This window comes from Oncorhynchus gorbuscha, linkage group LG07 (genome assembly GCF_021184085.1).
Source record: "Oncorhynchus gorbuscha isolate QuinsamMale2020 ecotype Even-year linkage group LG07, OgorEven_v1.0, whole genome shotgun sequence".
Classification (NCBI taxonomy): Eukaryota; Metazoa; Chordata; class Actinopteri; order Salmoniformes; family Salmonidae; genus Oncorhynchus; species Oncorhynchus gorbuscha.
Window position 1 is genome coordinate 853,546 of NC_060179.1, and position 17,008 is coordinate 870,553.

General features: G+C 39.1%; 1 protein-coding gene across 1 annotated transcript in view; it reads left to right on the plus strand.

Moving 5' to 3' along the window:
* Positions 1–17,008, plus strand: part of zbtb47b (zinc finger and BTB domain containing 47b) — a 127,735-nt gene that overhangs the window by 90,647 nt on the left and 20,080 nt on the right. The window lies entirely within an intron of this gene.

Genomic DNA, 17,008 nt, shown 5'->3' on the forward strand with positions numbered 1-17,008 from the left:
TACTGACGCTTAGCTTGTTTAATAGCCTTGCGGAGGGAATAGCTGCACTGTTTGTATTCGGTCATGTTACCAGACACCTTGCCCTGATTAAAAGCAGTGGTTCGCGCTTTCAGTTTCACGCAAATGCTGCCATCAATCCACGGTTTCTGGTTAGGGAATGTTTTTATCGTTGCTATGGGAACGACATCTTCAACGCACGTTCTAATGAACTCACACACCGAATCAGCGTATTCATCAATATTGTTATCTGACGCAATACGAAACATGTCCCAGTCCACGTGATGGAAGCAGTCTTGGAGTGTGGAGTCAGCTTGGTCTGACCAGCGTTGGACAGACCTCAGCGTGGGAGCCTCTTGTTTAAGTTTCTGTCTGTAGGCAGGGATCAACAAAATGGAGTCGTGGTCAGCTTTTCCGAAAGGGGGGCGGGGCAGGGCCTTATATGCGTCGCGGAAGTTAGACTAACAATGATCCAAGGTTTTACCACCCCTGGTTGCGCAATCGATATGCTGATAAAATTTAGGGAGTCTTGTTTTCAGATTAGCTTTGTTAAAATCCCCAGCTACAATGAATGCAGCCTCCGGATAAATGGTTTCCAGTTTGCAAAGAGTTAAATAAAGTTTGTTCAGAGCCATCGATGTGTCTGCTTGGGGGGGATATATACGGCTGTGATTATAATCGAAGAGAATTCTCTTGGTAGATAATGCGGTCTACATTTGATTGTGAGGAATTCTAAATCAGGTGAACAGAAGGATTTGAGTTCCTGTATGTTTCTTTCATCACACCATGTCTCGTTAGTCATGAGGCATACGCCCCCGCCACTCTTCTTACCAGAAAGATGTTTGTTTCTGTCGGCGCGATGCGTGGAGAAACCCGTTGGCTGCACCGCCCCGCATAGCGTCTCTCCAGTGAGCCATGTTTCCGTGAAGCAGAGAACGTTACAGTCTCTGATGACCCTCTGGAATGCTACCCTTGCTCTGATTTCATCAACCTTGTTGTCAAGAGACTGGACATTGGCAAGAAGAATGCTAGGGAGTGGTGCACGATGTGCCCGTGTCCGGAGTCTGACCAGAAGACCGCTACGTTTCCCTCTTTTACGAAGTCGTTTTTAGGGGACGCTGCATGGAATCAATTCCGTTGACCTGTTTGTAAGGCAGAACACAGGATCCGCGTCGCGGAAAACATATTCTTGGTCGTACTGATGGTGAGTTGACGCTGATCTTATATTCAGTAGTTCTTCTCAACTGTATGTAATGAAACCTAAGATGACCTGGGGTACTAATACAAAAAACTGCATAGTTTCTTAGGAACGGTTAACCCACTGTTCTTAGACCAGTTAACCCATTGTTACTAGACCAGTTAACCCACTGTTACTAGGCCGTCATTGAAAATAAGAATTTCTTCTTAACTTGCCTAGTTCAATAAAGGTAAAAAAAACATTTACATGTTAGTCATTTAGCAGATGCTCTTATCCAGAGCCAATCTCAGTCAGTGCATTCATCCGAAGCTAGTTGGGACAACCACATATCACAGATAGAAAGTCAATATTTCCTCAATAACATAGCTATCAGCGGAGTCAGAGGGAGGACGGGGGTTAAGCTCCGGTTTTTTGTTGTTGTTTTTTCTTCAGTTGAGGTGAGAAGGATTCATTAAGATACTCTTTGAAGAGGTAGGGTTTCAGATGTTTTCAGAAGATGGACAGGGACTCTGCTGTCCTAGCTTCAGGGGGAAGATGGACAGGGACTCTGCTGTCCTAGCTTACCCCTTACTCTGCTGTCCTAACTTCAGGGGGAAGATGGACAGGGACTCTGCTGTCCCAGCTTACCCCTTAATCTGCTGTCCTAGCTTCAGGGGGAAGATGGACAGGGACTCTGCTGTCCCAGCTTACCCCTTAATCTGCTGTCCTAGCTTCAGGGGGAAGATGGGCAGGGACTCTCTTGTCCTAGCTTCAGGGGGAAGATGGACAGGGACTCTGCTGTCCTAGTTTCAGGGGGAAGATGGGCAGGGACTCTGTTGTCCTAGCTTATAATAATAATATAAAGATGGACAGGGACTATGGGGGAAGATGGGCAGGGACTCTTTAGCAGGGGGAAGATGGGCAGGGACTTTTATCCAAAGCAGGGACTCTGTTGTCCTACAGGGGAAGATCATGTGTGCATACATTCTGTTGTCCTAGGGGGAAGATGGACAGGGACTCTGCTGTCCTAGCTTCAGGGGGAAGATGGGCAGGGACTCTGCTGTCCTAGCTTCAGGGGGAAGATGGGCAGGGACTCTGCTGTCCTAGCTTCAGGGGGAAGATGGATCTCTGTTGTCCTAGGGGGAAGATGGAGGGCAGGGGGAAGATGGACAGGGACTGTTGTCCTAGCTTCAGGGGGAAGATGGGCAGGGACTCTCTTGTCCTAGCTTCAGGGGGAAGATGGACAGGGACTCTGCTGTCCTAGTTTCAGGGGGAAGATGGGCAGGGACTCTGTTGTCCTAGCTTATAATAATAATATAATATATGCCATTTAGCAGACGCTTTTATCCAAAGCGACTTACAGTCATGTGTGCATACATTCTACGAGGGGGAAGATGGACAGGGACTCTGCTGTCCTAGCTTCAGGGGGAAGATGGGCAGGGACTCTGCTGTCCTAGCTTCAGGGGGAAGATGGGCAGGGACTCTGTTGTCCTAGTATCAGGGGGAAGAAGGGCAGGGACTCTGTTGTCCTAGCTTCAGGGGGAAGATGGACAGGACTCTGCTGTCCTAGCATCAGAGGGGAAGAGACTCTGCTGTCCTAGCTTCAGGGGGAAGATGGGCAGGGACTCTGTTGTCCTAGTATCAGGGGGGAAGATGGACAGGGACTCTGTTGTCCTAGTATCAGGGGGAAGATGGACAGGGCCTCTGCTGTCCTAGCTTCAGGGGGAAGATGGGCAAGGACTCTGTTGTCCTAGTGTCGGGGGAAGATGGACAGGGACTCTGCTGTCCTAGCTTCAGGGGAAGATGGACAGGGACTCTGCTGTCCTAGCTTCAGGGGGAAGATGGGCAGGGACTCTGCTGTCCTAGCTTCAGGGGGAGATGGGCAGGGACTCTGTTGTCCTAGTATCAGGGGGAAGATGGGCAGGGACTCTGTTGTCCTAGCTTCAGGGGGAAGATGGGCAGGGACTATGTTGTCCTAGCTTCAGGGGGAAGATGGACAGGGACTATGTTGTCCTAGCTTCAGGGGGAAGATGGGCAGGGACTCTGTTGTCCTAGCTTCAGGGGGAAGATGGGCAGGGACTATGTTGTCCTAGCTTCAGGGGGAAGATGGACAGGACTCTGCTGTCCTAGCTTCAGTGGGAAGATGGACAGGGACTCTGCTGTCCTAGCTTCAGGGGGGAAGATGGGCAGGGACTCTGCTGTCCTAGCTTCAGGGGGAAGATGGACAGGGACTCTGCTGTCCTAGCCTCAGGGGGAAGATGGACAGGGTCTCTGCTGTCCTAGCCTCAGGGGGAAGATGGACAGGGTCTCTGCTGTCCTAGCCTCAGGGGGAAGATGGACAGGGTCTCTGCTGTCCTAGCCTCAGGGGGAAGATGGACAGGGACTCTGCTGTCCTAGCCTCAGGGGGAAGATGGACAGGGACTCTGCTGTCCTAGCCTCAGGGGGAAGATGGACAGGGTCTCTGCTGTCCTAGCATCAAGGGGAAGATGGACTCTGCTGTCCTAGCTTCAGGGGGAATCTGGTTCCACCATTGGGGAGCAAGGACAGAGAAGAGCTTGGAGTGGGCTGAACATGAACCAAGAGGGAGGTCCAAGAAACCTGAGGTGGCAGAACGGAGTGTTGGGGTTGGGGTGTAGGGTTGGAGCATAGCGTTGAAGGTAGGTAGGGACAGCTCGTCTTGCTGTTCCGTAGGTAAGTACCATGCTCTTGTAATGGATGCGAGCTTCAACTGGAAGCCAGTGGACTGTTTGGAGGAGTGGGGTGACGTGAGAGAACTTGGGAAGGTTGAAATCCAGGAGGGCTACAGCGTTCTGGATTAGTTGCAGGGGTTTGATCACACAAGCGGGGAGCCCTGACAACAGCGAGTTGCATTAGTCCAGAGATGACAAATGCATGGATTAGGACCTGCACCTCTTCCTGTGTGAGGTAGGGTCGTACTCTACGGATGTGAAGACACATGAAGACACACTGGTAACATAACATAACACTACAACACTACAACACTACACCGTAACACCGTAACACCGTAACACTATAACCCTATAACACTATAATATAACACTGTAACACTATAACACTATAACACTATAACAATATAACACTAGAGTCTTTATTCCAGTAAAGGAAATATGCAATACTCCTAGACAAATCGGAGCGGTAAACAAAGCATAAAAAACAATTCCACTCGTAATGACGAGGACAGACTGGAGACTCGACCATAAACTGTAGGTTGCCTCGGGAAGGCACTGACCGTAGCAGACTCAGACACCTGCTCACCACGCAGCATCTGAGGGAAACACGACACGACAGGGCGAGACAAAGACACAGCACGGTGAACAATATACAAGGATCCGACAGGACAGAAACGGAAAACAAGGGGAGAAATAGGGACTCTAATCAGAGGAAAAGATAGGGAACAGGTGTGGAAAGACTAAATGATTGATTAGGGGAATAGGAACAGCTGGGAGCAGGAACGGAACGATAGAGAGAAGAGAGAGAGGGAGGGAGAGAGAAAAAGGGAACGAACCTAAAAAGACCAGCAGGGGGAAAACGAACAGAAGGGAAAGCAAAATGACAAGACAATATAAGACAAAACATGACAGTACCCCCCACTCACCGAGCGCCTCCTGGCGCACTCGAGGAGGAATCCTGGCGGCAACGGAGGAAATCATCAATCAGCGAACGGTCCAGCACGTCCCGAGACGGAACCCAACTCCTCTCCTCAGGACCGTAACCCTCCCAATCCACTAAGTATTGGTGACCCCGTCCCCGAGAACGCATGTCCATGATCCTACGTACCTTGTAAATAGGTGCGCTCTCGACAAGGACGGGAGGGGGGAGGGAAGACGAACGGGGGTGCGAAGAAAGGGCTTGACACAGGAGACATGGAAGACAGGATGGACACGATGAAGATGTCGCGGAAGAAGCAGTCGCACAGCGACAGGATTCACGACCTGGGAGACACGGAACGGACCAATGAACCGCGGAGTCAACTTACGAGAAGCTGTCGTAAGAGGAAGGTTGCGAGTGGAAAGCCACACTCTCTGGCCGCAACAATACCTAGGACTCTTAATCCTACGTTTATTGGCGGCTCTCACAGTCTGTGCCCTGTAACGGCAAAGTGCAGACCTCACCCTCCTCCAGGTGCGCTCACAACGTTGGACAAACGCTTGAGCGGAGGGAACGCTGGACTCGGCAAGCTGGGATGAGAACAGAGGAGGCTGGTAACCCAGACTACTCTGAAATGGAGATAACCCGGTAGCAGACGAAGGAAGCGAGTTGTGAGCGTATTCTGCCCAGGGAAGCTGTTCTGCCCAAGACGCAGGGTTTCTAAAAGAAAGGCTGCGTAGTATGCGACTAATCGTCTGATTGGCCCTCTCTGCTTGACCGTTAGACTGGGGATGAAACCCGGAAGAGAGACTGACGGACGCACCAATCAAACGACAGAACTCCCTGCAAAACTGTGACGTGAATTGCGGGCCTCTGTCTGAAACGGTGTCTAACGGGAGGCCATGAATTCTGAACACATTCTCGATGATGATTTGTGCCGTCTCCTTAGCAGAAGGAAGTTTAGCGAGGGGAATGAAATGTGCCGCCTTAGAGAACCTATCGACAACCGTAATAATCACAGTCTTCCCCGCAGACAAAGGCAGACCGGTAATGAAGTCTAGGGCGATGTGAGACCATGGTCGAGAAGGAATGGGAAGCGGTCTGAGACGACCGGCAGGAGGAGAGTTATCTGACTTAGTCTGCGCGCAGTCCGAACAAGCAGCCACGAAACGGCGCGTGTCACGCTCCTGAGTAGGCCACCAAAAGCGCTGGCGAATAGAAGCAAGAGTACCTCGAACGCCGGGATGACCAGCTAACTTGGCAGAGTGAGCCCACTGAAGAACAGCCAGACGAGTAGAAACAGGAACGAAAAGAAGGTTACTAGGACAAGCGCGCGGCGACGCAGTGTGCGTGAGTGCTTGCTTAACCTGTCTTTCAATTCCCCAGACTGTCAACCCGACAACACGCCCATAAGGAAGAATCCCCTCGGGATCAGTAGAAGCCACAGAAGAACTAAAAAGACGGGATAAGGCATCAGGCTTGGTGTTCTTACTACCCGGACGGTAAGAAATCACAAACTCGAAACGAGCGAAAAACAACGCCCAACGAGCTTGACGAGCATTAAGTCGTTTGGCAGAACGGATGTACTCAAGGTTCTTATGGTCTGTCCAAACGACAAAAGGAACGGTCGCCCCCTCCAACCACTGTCGCCATTCGCCTAGGGCTAAGCGGATGGCGAGCAGTTCGCGGTTACCCACATCATAGTTGCGTTCAGATGGCGACAGGCGATGAGAAAAATAAGCGCAAGGATGAACCTTATCGTCAGACTGGAAGCGCTGGGATAGAATGGCTCCCACGCCTACCTCTGAAGCGTCAACCTCGACAATGAATTGTCTAGTGACGTCAGGAGTAACGAGGATAGGAGCGGACGTAAACGTTCTTTTAGAAGATCAAAAGCTCCCTGGGCGGAACCGGACCACTTAAAACACGTCTTGACAGAAGTAAGAGCTGTGAGAGGGGCAGCAACTTGACCGAAATTACGAATGAAACGCCGATAGAAATTAGCGAAACCTAGAAAGCGCTGCAACTCGACACGTGACCTTGGAACGGGCCACTCACTGACAGCTTGGACCTTAGCGGAATCCATCTGAATGCCTTCAGCGGAAATAACAGAACCGAGAAAAGTAACGGAGGAGACATGAAAAGAGCACTTCTCAGCCTTCACGTAGAGACAATTCTCTAAAAGGCGCTGGAGTACACGTCGAACGTGCTGAACATGAATCTCGAGTGACGGTGAAAAAATCAGGATATCGTCAAGGTAGACAAAAACAAAGATGTTCAGCATGTCTCTCAGAACATCATTAACTAATGCCTGAAAAACAGCTGGCGCATTGGCGAGACCAAACGGCAGAACCCGGTACTCAAAATGCCCTAACGGAGTGTTAAACGCCGTTTTCCACTCGTCCCCCTCTCTGATGCGCACGAGATGGTAAGCGTTACGAAGGTCCAACTTAGTAAAGCACCTGGCTCCCTGCAGAATCTCGAAGGCTGATGACATAAGGGGAAGCGGATAACGATTCTTAACCGTTATGTCATTCAGCCCTCGATAATCCACGCAGGGGCGCAGAGTACCGTCCTTCTTCTTAACAAAAAAAAACCCCGCCCCGGCCGGAGAGGAAGAAGGCACTACGGTACCGGCGTCAAGAGACACAGACAAATAATCCTCGAGAGCCTTACGTTCGGGAGCCGACAGAGAGTATAGTCTACCCCGAGGAGGAGTGGTCCCCGGAAGGAGATCAATACTACAATCATACGACCGGTGAGGAGGAAGGGAGTTGGCTCGGGACCGACTGAAGACCGTGCGCAGATCATGATATTCCTCCGGCACTCCTGTCAAATCGCCAGGTTCCTCCTGAGAAGTGGGGACAGAAGAAACGGGAGGGATAGCAGACATTAAACACTTCACATGACAAGAAACGTTCCAGGATAGGATAGAATTACTAGACCAATTAATAGAAGGATTATGACATACTAGCCAGGGATGACCCAAAACAACAGGTGTAAAAGGTGAACGAAAAATCAAAAAAGAAATAGTCTCACTGTGGTTACCAGATACTGTGAGGGTTAAAGGTAGTGTCTCATATCTGATACTGGGGAGATGACTACCATCTAAGGCGAACATGGGCGTAGGCTTGTCTAACTGTCTGAAAGGAATGTCATGTTTCCGAGCCCATGCTTCGTCCATAAAACAACCCTCAGCCCCAGAGTCTATCAAGGCACTGCATGTAGCACCCGAACCGGTCCAGCGTAGATGGACCGACATAGTAGTACAGGATCTAGATGGAGAGACCTGAGTAGTAGCGCTCACCAGTAGCCCTCCGCTTACTGATGAGCTCTGGCTTTTACTGGACATGAATTGACAAAATGTCCAGCAAGTCCGCAATAGAGGCACAGGCGGTTGGTGATCCTCCGTTCCCTCTCCTTAGTCGAGATGCGAATACCTCCCAGCTGCATGGGCTCAGTCTCTGAGCCAGAGGAGGGAGATGGTTGCGATGCGGAGCAGGGAAACACCGTTAACGCAAGCTCTCTTCCACGAGCTTGGTGACGAAGATCTACCCGTCGTTCAATGCGGATGGCGAGAGCAATCAAAGAGTCCACACTGGAAGGAACCTCCCGGGAGAGAATCTCATCTTTAACCACTGCGTGGAGTCCCTCCAAAAAACGAGCGAGCAGCGCCGGCTCGTTCCAGTCACTAGAGGCAGCAAGAGTGCGAAACTCTATAGAGTAATCCGTTATGGATCGATCACCTTGGCATAGGGAAGCCAGGGCCCTAGAAGCCTCCCTACCAAAAACTGAACGGTCAAAAACCCGAATCATCTCCTCTTTAAAGTTCTGGTAATTGTTAGAACAATCAGCCCTTGCCTCCCAGATAGCTGTGCCCCACTCTCGAGCCCGGCCAGTAAGGAGTGATATGACGTAAGCAACCCGAGCTCTCTCTCTAGAGTATGTGTTGGGTTGGAGAGAGAACACAATATCACACTGGGTGAGAAAGGAGCGGCACTCCGTGGGCTGCCCGGAGTAACAAGGTGGGTTATTAACCCTAGGTTCCGGAGGCTCGGCAGACCAGGAAGTAACAGGTGGCACGAGACGAAGACTCTGGAACTGTCCAGAGAGGTCGGAAACCTGAGCGGCCAGGTTCTCCACGGCATGACGAGCAGCAGACAATTCCTGCTCGTGTCTGCCGAGCATGGCTCCTTGGATCTCGACGGCAGTGTTACGAGCGTCTGTAGTCGCTGGGTCCATTCTTTGGTCGGATCCTTCTGTTATGCAGGTGAATGAGGACCCAAAAGCGACTTGGCGAAAACAGAGTCTTTATTCCAGTAAAGGAAATATGCAATACTCCTAGACAAATCGGAGCGGTAAACAAAGCATAAAAAACAATTCCACTCGTAATGACGAGGACAGACTGGAGACTCGACCATAAACTGTAGGTTGCCTCGGGAAGGCACTGACCGTAGCAGACTCAGACACCTGCTCACCACGCAGCATCTGAGGGAAACACGACACGACAGGGCGAGACAAAGACACAGCACGGTGAACAATATACAAGGATCCGACAGGACAGAAACGGAAAACAAGGGGAGAAATAGGGACTCTAATCAGAGGAAAAGATAGGGAACAGGTGTGGAAAGACTAAATGATTGATTAGGGGAATAGGAACAGCTGGGAGCAGGAACGGAACGATAGAGAGAAGAGAGAGAGGGAGGGAGAGAGAAAAAAGGGAACGAACCTAAAAAGATCAGCAGGGGGAAAACGAACAGAAGGGAAAGCAAAATGACAAGACAATATAAGACAAAACATGACAATAACACTATAATATAACACTGTAACACTATAACACTACAACACTATAACACTATAACACTATAACACTATAACACTATAACACTATAACACTATAACACTATAACAATATAACACTATTACACTATAACACTATAACCCTATAACACTATAACACTATAATATAACACTGTAACACTATAACACTATAACATAACACTATAACAATATAACACTATTACACTATAACACTATAACCCTATAACACTATAACACTATAATATAACACTATAACAATATAACACTATAACACTATAACACTATAACAATATAACAATATAACAATATAACACTATAACACTATAACAATATAACACTATAACAATATAACACTATAACACTATAACACTATAACAATATAACACTATAACACTATAACACTATAACACTATAACACTATAACAATATAACACTATAACAATATTACACTATAACAAATAACACTATAACAATATAACACTATTAAACTATACCACTATAACATAACACGATAACAATATAACACTATAACACTATAACAATATAACACTATAACACTATAACACTATAACAATATAACACTATAACAATATAACACTATAACATAACACTACAACACTATAACACTATAACAATATAACACTATAACATAACACTATAACACTTTAACAATATAACACTATAACACTATAACAATAAACAATATAACACTATTAAACTATAACACTATAACATAACACTATAACACTACAACACTACAACACTATAACAATATAACACTATAACACTATATCACACAATAACACTATAACACTATAACACTATAACACTACAACACTACAACACTATAACACTATAACACTATAACACTATAACATTATAACATAACACTATAACACTATAACATAACACTATAACACTATAACATTATAACACTAACACTATAACACTATAACACTATAACATAACACTATAACACTATAACACTATAACATAACACTATAACACTATAACAATATAACACTATAACACTATAACACTATAACACTATAACACTATAACATAACACTATAACACTATAACACTATAACACTATAACACTATAACATATAACACTATAACACTATAACATAAATATAACACTATAACACTATAACAATATAACACTATAACACTATAACACTATAACACTATAACAATATAACAATATAACACTATAACACTATAACACTATAACAATATAACACTATAACAATATAACACTATAACACTATAACACTATAACACTATAACACTATAACACTATAACACTATAACAATAACACTACACTATAACAATATAACACTATAACACTATAACACTATAACAATAAACTATAACACTATAACACACTATAACAATATAACACTATAACACTATAACAATATAACACTATAACACACTATAACAATATAACACTATAACATAACAATATAACACTATAACACTATAACATAACACTACAACACTATAACACTATAACAATAACACTATAACATAACACTATAACACTTTAACAATATAACATTATTAAACTATAACACTATAACAATATAACAATATAACACTATTAAACTATAACACTATAACATAACACTATAACACTACAACACTATAACAATATAACACTATAACACTATATCACACTATAACACATATAACACTATAACACTATAACACTATAACACTATAACACTACAACACTATAACACTATAACATAACACTATAACACTATAACACTATAACACTATAACATTATAACATAACACTATAACACTATAACACTATAACACTATAACACTATAACACTATAACACTATAACATAACACTATAACACTATAACACTATAACACTATAACACTATAACACTATAACACTATAACAATATAACACTATAACACTATAACACTATAACACTATAACACTATAACATAACACTATAACACTATAACACTATAACACTATAACACTATAACATAACACTATAACACTATAACACTATAACACTATAACACTATAACAATATAACACTATAACACTATAACAATATAACACTATAACACTATAACACTATAACAATATAACACTATAACACTATAACATAACACCATAACAATATAACACTTTAACACTATAATATAACAATATAACACTATAACATAACACTATAACACTATAACATAACACTATAACACTATAACAATATAACAATATAACACTATAACACTATAACACTATAACATAACACTATAACACTATAACACTATAACACTATAACATAACACTATAACACTATAACAATATAACACTATAACACTATAACACTATAACACTATAACACTATAACATAACACTATAACACTATAACACTATAACACTATAACACTATAACACTATAACACTATAACACTATAACACTATAACAATATAACACTATAACACTATAACATAACACTATAACATAACACTATAACACTAACACTATAACACTATAACACTATAACACTATAACACTATAACAATATAACACTATAACAATATTACACTATAACACTATAACAATATAACACTATAACAATATAACACTATAACAATATAACACTATAACACTATAACAATATAACACTATAACACTATAATATAACACTATAACACTATAACACTATAACACTATAACATTATAACATAACACTATAACACTATAACACTATAACACTATAACACTATAACACTATAACAATATAACAATATAACACTATAACATAACACTATAACACTATAACATAACACTATAACATAACACTATAACACTATAACACTATAACACTATAACACTATAACACTATAACACTATAACACTATAACACTATAACACTATAACAATATAACACTATAACAATATAACACTATAACACTATAACATAACACTATAACACTATAACAATATAACACTATAACAATATAACACTATAACAATATAACACTATAACACTATAACAATATAACACTATAACATAACACTATAACACTATAACACTATAACACTATAACAATAACACTAAACATATAACACTATAACAATATAACACTATAACACTATAACACTATAACACTATAACACACTATAACAATAACACTATAACACTATAACACTATAACAATAAACACTATAACACTATAACACTATAACACTATAACAATATAACACTATAACACTATAACACTATAACACTATAACAACAATATAACAACACTATAACACTATAACACTATAACATAACACTATAACATAACACTATAACACTATAACACTATAACACTAACACTATAACACTAACATATATCACAATATAACACTATAACAATATAACACTATAACAATATAACATATAACACTATAACACTATAACACTATAACAATATAACACTATAACACTATAACACTATAACACTATAACACTATAAACACTATAACAATATAACATATAACAATATAACACTATAACAATATAACACTATAACACTATAACACTATAACACACTATAACACTATAACACTATAACACTATAACACTAACACTATAACACTATAACATTATAACATAACACTATAACACTATAACACTATAATATAACACTATAACAATATAACAATATAACACTATAACATAACACTATAACAATAACATAACACTATAACACTATAACAATATAACACTATAACACTATAACACTATAACACTATAACACTATAACACTATAACACTATAACACTATAACACTATAACACTATAACATAACACTATAACACTATAACATAACACTATAACACTATAACACTATAACAATATAACACTATAACAATATAACACTATAACAATATAACACTATAACACTATAACAATATAACACTATAACACTATAATATAACACTATAACACTATAACACTATATAACAATATAACATAAACACTATAACATAAACACTATAACAATATAACACTATAACACTATAACACACTATAACAATATAACACTATAACAATATAACACTATAACACTATAACAATATAACACTATAACACTATAACACTATAACAATATAACACTATAACAATATAACACTATAACAATATAACACTATAACAATATAACACTATAACATAACACTATAACATAACACTATAACACTATAACATAAACACTATAACAATATAACACTATAACAATATAACACTTTAACAATATCACAATATAACACTATAAAAATATAACACTATAACAATATAACATAACACTATAACACTATAACACTATAACAATATAACACTATAACAATATAACACTATAACACTATAACACTATAACAATATAACACTATAACACTATAACACTATAACAATATAACACTATAACACTATAACATAACACTATAACAATATAACACTATAACACTATAACAATATAACAATATAACACTATAACATAACACAATAACACTATAACATAACACTATAACACTATAACACTATAACACTATAACACTATAACACTATAACACTATAACAATATAACACTATAACACTATAACACTATAACACTATAACACTATAACACTATAACACTATAACATAACACTATAACACTATAACAATATAACAATATAACACTATAACACTATAACACTATAACACTATAACAATATAACAATATAACACTATAACAATATAACACTATAACACTATAACAATATAACACTATAACACTATAACAATATAACACTATAACACTATAACAATATAACACTATAACAATATAACACTATAACAATATAACACTATAACACTATAACATAACACTATAACAATATAACACTATAACACTATAACATAACACTATAACAATATAACAATATAACACTATAACAATATAACAATATAACACTATAACAATATAACACTATAACAATATAACACTATAACACTATAACACTATAACACTATAACACTATAACACTATAACAATATAACACTATAACACTATAACACTATAACATAACACAATAACACTATAACATATAACACTATAACACTATAACAATATAACACTATAACACTATAATATAACACTATAACACTATAACACTATAACAATATAACACTATAACACTATAACACTATAACACTATAACACTATAACACTATAACAATATAACACTATAACACTATAATATAACACTATAACACTATAACAATATAACACTATAACAATATAACACTATAACAATATAACAATATAACACTATAACATAACACTATAACATAACACTATAACACTATAACATAACACTATAACAATATAACACTATAACAATATAACACTTTAACAATATCACAATATAACACTATAAAAATATAACACTATAACAATATAACATAACACTATAAACACTATAACACTATAACAATATAACACTATAACACACTATAACACTATAACAAACACTATAACACTATAACACTATAACACTATAACACTATAACAATATAACACTATAACAATATAACACTATAACACACTATAACATAACACTATAACACTATAACATAACACTATAACATATAACACTATAACACTATAACACTAAACATAACACTATAACACTAACACTATAACACTATAACACTATAACACTATAACACTATAACACTATAACACTATAACACTATAACACTATAACACACTATAACACTATAACACTATAACACTATAACACTATAACACTATAACACTAAACACTATAACACTATAACACTATAACACTATAACACTATAACATAACACTATAACACTATAACACTATAACAATATAACACTATAACAATATAACACTATAACACTATAACATAAACACTATAACACTATAACAATATAACACACTATAACAATATAACAATATAACACTATAACAATATAACACTATAACAATAACACTATAACAATATAACACTATAACAATATAACACTATAACACACTATAACAATATAACACTATAACAATATAACACTATAACACTAACACTATAACACTATAACAATATAACATAACACTATAACACTATAACACTATAACACTATAACAATATAACACTATAACACTAACACATAACACTATAACACTATATAAACACACTATAACACTATAACACACTATAACACTATAACACTATAACAATATAACACTATAACACTATAACATAACACTATAACACTATAACAATATAACAATATAACACTATAACAATATAACAATATAACACTATAACAATATAACAATATAACACTATAACAATATAACACTATAACAATATAACACTATAACAATATAACACTATAACAATATAACACTATAACACTATAACACTATAACAATATAACACTATAACACTATAACATAACACTATAACAATATAACACTATAACACTATAACATAACACTATAACATAACACTATAACACTATAGAGATGCAGTAGGTCAGGCCTAAACTCTACACAGACCAGTGAGATGTAACCAATCAGAGCTGCAATAGGTCAGGCCTATACTCTACACAGACCAGTGAGATGTAACCAATCAGAGATGCAGTAGGTCAGGCCTAAACTCTACACAGACCAGTGAGATGTAACCAATCAGAGCTGCAATAGGCTTTTTTGCAAATAGACCTGTGGATTTGTGTCATTGACTTTGAACTGGACTGTGTTTACAGTATGAGCGGTCGTGAGTAGATGCACTTGTTTGGAGATGAAGCGAGAGCTGCATGTAGCCACGTGTGCACAGTTATAGATCATTTGTAGTCACCAATGGGGGAGTGATTGCTTCCTACGAGAGCACAAAATGTCGACTTTTCTAAGCATCTTTGAAAAGTGAGTTGGATGAAGAGCTTAAAGGGGCAGTGTTTTATTTTTTATTTTTTGGGTTGTTGCATAAACTAAGTAGCCAATAGGCAGAGGGGAGCATAATTTGTCTGATTCTCTGTAATAATGGTATGGGAATTATAATGCATTTTATTTTGTAAAGTGGTTTCTTGTCAAACAACATTTTCAATCACATCCTTATCTGGAGGACATGTGGATAAACAGGTTTATGTAAAGCCCTGCAGGTTTATTTCTAAAGTCTCATGGAATGTAGGCCTACATTGAACACCACACATTGGCTGTTACTGTAGGCTGAATGATAGAACAGCTATTTCCATGTTAAAATGTTATGAGATGCATTTTCTCCATAGTTTTTTTATGGTAGACCACTCTGTTAGACCTACATTGTGATCAAATAGCCACAGTAGCCTAGTTGATGGCTGTCTGAA